The following is a 6,305-nucleotide window of genomic DNA, read 5'->3' as shown; positions in this document are numbered from 1 at the left end:
TGCCTTTCATTTTGTTGATGATTTCTCTCATTGTGCAGAAGCTTTTTAGTTTGACGTAGTCCCATTTGCTTATTTCTTGTCTTTGGAGTGAGATCCAACAAGTCATCACCAAGACCAATGCTCAGGAGCTTACCATCTTTATTTTCTTCTGGGAATTCTGTGGTTTCCGGTCTTCCATTCAAGTCTATAATCCATTTTGAGTTCATTTTTGGGTAGGGTGGAAGATAGTGGTCTAGTTCTATTCTTTCACGTGTGGCTGTGCAGTTTCCCCCACACCATTTACCCAAGTGACACGTTGGGTTCTAATGTCATCGGAGCAACTTCTAAGGAGCTGCCTTCTCTCTAGTTTCCACCCAAGACCATATATGGCCCTAGAAATGGCCACTGGTGTTTTCTGATGCTGGAATGACAGAGCTGCTATGTCTGTAGTCCATGGGAAGCCACTTTGGGGAGCAGTGTGTGCATGGAGCCCATGGGTGTGCAAGAGCCAGGAGGGGAGGTGGGCCCGGAGAAGAAGCAGGACTACTACTGCAGGGCCTTGGACCATGGCCTTGGACCCTGACTGGCCATGAGGACATGAGCCACCTTGCAGGTGGAATGGAGGCATCACAGCTACGTGACCATGGGGCTGGCCTAATCAGATTTGTGTGTTGGAAGGATCCTGGCTGCATATACAGAAAGAACCAGTTATTGGAGGTCAAGGAGAGGAGGCACGGAGAGTAGCTAGAGGCTACTGCAGCGGTCCCAAGGGAGAGATGAGGTGGGTCCAGACTAGCAGTTCTCAAATTTCAAGGGGTGGAGGTTGGGGGGAGCATGTTAGATATACAGATTCCTAGATACCATGCCAGAGATGCAGATTTCTGGACCCTACTTAGACCAATGGAAATGGAGTATCTGGTATTGAAGCCCAGGAATCTGACTTTTTAAAAACATGTATTTAATTGAGAGGGAGAGAGAGATAGAGTGTGCGCACACGAGTAGTGGGGAGGGGCAGAGGGAGAGAATCTCAAGCAGACTCCCCACTGAGTGCAGAGCCTGATGAACGGCTTGATCCCACAGCCCACGAGATCACGACCCCCTCAGAAATCACGAGTTGTATTCTTTTTTTTTTTTTTAAATTTATTTATTTGACAGAGAGAAATCACAAGTAGACAGAGAGGCAGCCAGAGAGAGAGAGAGAGGGAAGCAGGCTCCCTGCTGAGCAGAGAGCCCGATGCCGGACTCGATCCCAGGACCCTGAGATCATGACCTGAGCCGAAGGCAGCGGCTTAATCCACTGAGCCACCCAGGCGCCCACGAGTTGTATTCTTAACCGACTGAGCCACTGATGTGCCCCAGGATTTTGAATTTTTAAAACCTCCCAGGCTTCTAAGATGAGCCAGGCTCAAGAAGAGGAGGGTGGCTAATCGGAGGTAAAAGAGCTAAGGATGACACTGGGGCTTCTGCATCAGGCATCTGGGCAGGTGTGTGGTAGGGACATTCACAGAAATGGCTGTCGCAGAGCTTGGAGTGGGTCTGGGCTGGACCCGGCAGGGAAGCTGGGCAGGCAGGGAGTGCAAATCACGATCAGCCGCTCAGAGCCTCCGCATGTGGGTGTCATTCCCATTATCCTCCCCAGCACTGCTTTGTAACATTTGACTGCATTAAATGCTCAGCCAGGAAAATGAAATTTATTTAGAAGGCGCAGGTATTTCACATCTAGGGCAGGCAACGCTGCTCTAAATTTACCAAGTCAACAGCTCATTTTTGCTGTTGGGTAGATTGTAGATCTTGTGACAGGAACAAGTGAACATGCTGCCGGCTATAAACTTTCACCTTATTGGCAAAATGTCTATTATGCAGCTAAAAACATCTAGCTAATAGGCGCTGCCCTTCAACAATTGGTAGCAACAGAGTCTCAGGCGGTGATAGCAATGACATTATGTCTCTTTCATCACAAGCACGTTCTTTGTATCGCCAATTACTGGCCCTACCTTCGCTCCTGGCCCCAGATACTGCCGAATAAAGAGGTACTTCCCGTGGTGCTGTCGTCGCTCAAATCACCTGGGGTCCTCAACTGATTTTCCTTCCCAGGTTTCTGCCTATGCTTTTAGGATTTCCAGTCTTCATTGGTGGGGAAGACATCTGATTCTAGGAAAATAGTGAAAATCAGAGGAAGTTAAGTCTGGGGGGACAAGGCACTAACCAAGCCGGGAGATTCCAGCTGGGTCATTCACCAGACATTTTCTGGGTGTGTCTGCCAGGCCAGGCTCTGAGCTGGGGAGCTGGGAATGTTGACACTCATAAGACCTTGTTCCTGTCCTCCCAGGACGTATAACCCTCCGGATCAGGCTTCTCAGGTGGGAACTCGGAGACAGAGCTGTAACGCCTTCAGGCTGTGGAAGCATTTTAGGAGTAAGGGAGATGCCCCGGGGGGAACAGAGGGGCAGTCGGCAGCTCTCAGGTGCATTCACAGGTTCCAATATTTGTTTCAAGCTGACCATGTTCTTCTCTTCATGCAGGTTTCAATGCAGAGCTGAAGTCTGCTGCTTTAAGAGAACCACAATTTATTATTACCCTAAATCCGGTAGAGGTTTTGGATCGCGTGTAGGAAATTTTCACGAGAACCTAAATTTCACGTCGATTTGTGATGGATTAGCATACCAAAATTGGCGTAAAGTGCACTTAATGGCTGCATTACTGCAGAAGGGATCTGTCTAACCAGAGCATTTCTAAATTTATGAAATTGAAATGCACTTCAGGTTACCGAGCAGTCTAAATTTGTCAAAGTCACGGGGCTAGAGGCTGGTCGTGGCTGGTGGCAGAGATCCGAAGCCAGGTCTACTGAAACACATTCGAAGGGCCTATGTACTGGTCCCCCTGGGTCCCTCGCACCCAGGTGCAGCCCCTCCCCTCACAGGCAATTCCCAGCAGCCCTCCACGCCCATACAGTCAGTACCCTTGGAAACCACCTCAAATGTGGGAACAAGGTGAAATTGAATTGAAACTTCTTCCCCGTCTCTGCTCAAGTGCTAATTGAAAATGAAGGCATTACCTGGTATCTAGGGCTTTAGGCAGCTGACATGGGTTTTCTTTCAGGAGATTTTGTATCCTAGTAGGAGGCACTGGGGAGACCCCACATGCTCCAGTCTTGGTGCTCTGACAGTGGGATGACCAGTGGCCAGCTTGCTGTTGTTGAGCCAGGGTCTAGAATGAGCGGGGCTCAAGGCCCGGCCTTGTCTCCTTTCCTCCTGAGTGGTCTGCTGTCCCCACTTTGAAATTACTGGGCTGGTTCCCAGAACTGTGATTTGCATCCCTCCATCCCCAGACAAGGGACTTCCTACAGCAGTTCCTTTTGAATCCATAGCTCTGGAAAAATACCAGGCTGCAGCTCTCGAGGTCTTTCTCCCTCCATCTGGAGACACTGGAGGCCAGAGAAGGGCTCCAGATCTCATGGACAGCTGGTGGCAGGAGCAGACGCTGAGTCTTCGGGGCCTCAGTATTTCCCAAGTGCTTACTTAGCACATCCCTGGTGCAGAGAGGGACCCACGCTGTGTTCCCCCCTCCGCTTGGTTCTCACTTCACTTTCCCATCGGGCGTGCCTTCCAGTAACTTGAATTCCTCGGCATTAGCTCACACTCATGGTGGAGGAGGAGACTGTGGTCCTTTCCCCATGTTGTTTGGTTTCTGAGCCTCTGTTTCCTTGCCTGAGAAAAGAGGAGAAGTGATATTGGCTCATGAGGCCGTTGTGAGGGTCACGTGATACGGTCTGGGAGCGTGCTGAGCAGAGTGTTTTCACACGGTGGGGCTCCCTAGGTCCCCACCCAGAGGAGTGGATGGAGACTTAGTGGCTCCAACATTCACTCCGGTGTGTGGCACAGAGCAGGTGTTCGTGGGACGCCCACTGAATGAGTGAGGGAATGAATGGATGTGACTTGGTCACCATGGCAGGTGACCATGGCCTTCCGGTTCCTGATGCCTCTGGGCTGTCTTGTACATACAGAGAGAGTCTTTATTTTAGAAATACTTTTTCACTGATTCAGTTTATCAGTTAAAACAATTACTATGTGATTCTTAGGCACAAAATTATTTTAAATAATGTAGATTTCTAATCACAATGAATATTTTGGAGCTCTTACGATGTCCCAAGAATTGTGCTTAGTGTTTTTCAAACATTTTGTTATAAATTTTCCCACTTGCCCACCGAGGTAGTGTGTCAGTCAGCTACTGTCGTGGTTAGGCCGCGTAACATCCTCTGGCATTCAACGGCTTACAATGAGTGTGTCCCTGCCCTTGCTCATGTGTGTGTAGGTTGGTGGAGGCCATTTGGTGTCCGGCTGTAGGTGGGGTGAGTTCAGGTCTGCTCTATGTGTGTTCGTCCTGGAGCCATGCTGGAAGAGGCAGCAGCTTCTTGGGACATTTTCTCATTATGAGCCACCAGAGCACAAGACAGCAAGCCCAGCCCCATAACATGTTTCAGTCCCCTTACTCAGTAACATTCTCTAAAATCTCATTGACTATATAGCAAGTCATATGGCTGAGCCCCAATTCAAGGAATGGGGAAATACTCTGCGTGCTCTTTTGAGGCTATGACAAGGGTATAGAAGTGTTAATACCCCCACGGGATCAGTAATGTGACTGACCACTAGTAGGTGCTATCATCAGTCCCAACGCCAGCCCTGAAAGGGACATGCACTCAGCTAGTAAGTGTCAAGGTATGGTTTGAACCAGGGCAATTTAACTCCTGAATTATAGAGGGGTGTGCACATGAGGGAGAGGATATTTGTTTTCTAAAATGATCTTCATTTTTCCACCCATTGGCTGCCGGTGTCACGTTGGCACCAGCCTCTCTCACACATCCGGCTGTCTATCCATCCGCTCATTCACACACGTCTGGCATTTGGGTGCTCTCTCAACCCTCCAGAATAACTGGCGACGTGCAATTCTTGGGTAATTTTGTGAAATGAACGTTAAGGGCGAAAATTGCCCTCCAGTTAATCTCAGGCACGTGTATAAATACCTTTGGAAAGTCCCTGGTGGAATGCGTATCAAAGTGGTACCGTGATTTTATTTCAAAACAATTTGCTCCGTGTCAACCGTGATTTCTGACACCTGAATTTGAAAGGGATCCGGTGGGCCCAGCGCCATCTCCATAACGGGGTCATGTGTTCAGTTGGAAGGAGGAGAGGAAAGATCGAGGTATGTGTGGCCGTGGAATAATGTTCCACACAGCCTTACAGGAGGGGATTTCCTCCTCCGTGTTTCCATAGAACCTTCCCTGTGTTTGTTTAAACCCATTGCACACTCTGGTCTGACAGCTGCCTGGCCCAGGGCCTCCCTGTACAACTAACCCTCTTTAACAGCACCCTGCACTGTGTCCCCCGATGCAATTACTTGAGTATATAAACTTCACTGAAAGGCAGGCTTTTCTTGGGAGCTAATAAATAAGCCCCAAAGCCACAACGTGTATAAGACCTTGAAAAATGGCATCATCATCTATTGGGAATTGTGAACCCTGCAAAAAGCACCTCATTGTATTTTCAGAAAAAGGTTTTTGTTTAAAAAAATAATAACGAACACAAGTCACTAAGCGGAGTCTATATGGAGAAACCAATGCCCTCGGAGATTCGGAGGCTGGTCTCTTGCATCAATCTTTCTTCGTAGATTTTATGTGAGGGGCATTTATTTTGCAGGAAAACAAGACACAGTTTTGAAGAACTCCCTTCTCATCCAGCTTCCCATCTGCAGTTATAATCCTCTGATTGTGACCTCTGCATTAGTTGCCATGGCTGCTGAGCACAAGTTTACGACCTCAGGGCACGCTATGGTTTCTGGGGAGTGAGATGAATCCTGGGGCAGTATAGATCAGATTTTCAGAATCATAGGAAAGTGGGGAAAGGCAGGCTCAGGAAGCCCCCTCGGCAGAGGGCCACCACTCTGCAGCACTTAGGAAACACTTTCAGCTTCACTTCTGGCTGCTCTAAGCACGAAGATGCTGGACCGTGGCCATGGGGACATGGGCAGGCAAAAGGCTGTGTGATTGAAGACAAAGATTTTTTTTTTCTGTCCCTTGGACCCGTTTCCTGAGAGGCTGGGCTTGGTGCTCCAAGCGCCCCTCGAGCTGAGTTTTCCAAAATCCAGTGTCTTTTCTTTAACTGGTGGTATCTTCGGTCAAGCGGCAGGGAGTGGACCACTGGTGCCATTTCCTTAGCCTCGGACAGCCCAGGTGGTTTTCGGGAGCGGGCGCCTCCGGGCCACTGCGGCAGGGCTCCGGGTCCCGCGGAGACCCCCTCGTTACCCCCCCCCCCCCCGCCCCCCCCCCCCGC

Source organism: Mustela nigripes, chromosome 4 (assembly GCF_022355385.1).
Source record: "Mustela nigripes isolate SB6536 chromosome 4, MUSNIG.SB6536, whole genome shotgun sequence".
NCBI classification, from domain to species: Eukaryota; Metazoa; Chordata; class Mammalia; order Carnivora; family Mustelidae; genus Mustela; species Mustela nigripes.
This window is presented reverse-complemented; position numbering follows the sequence as displayed.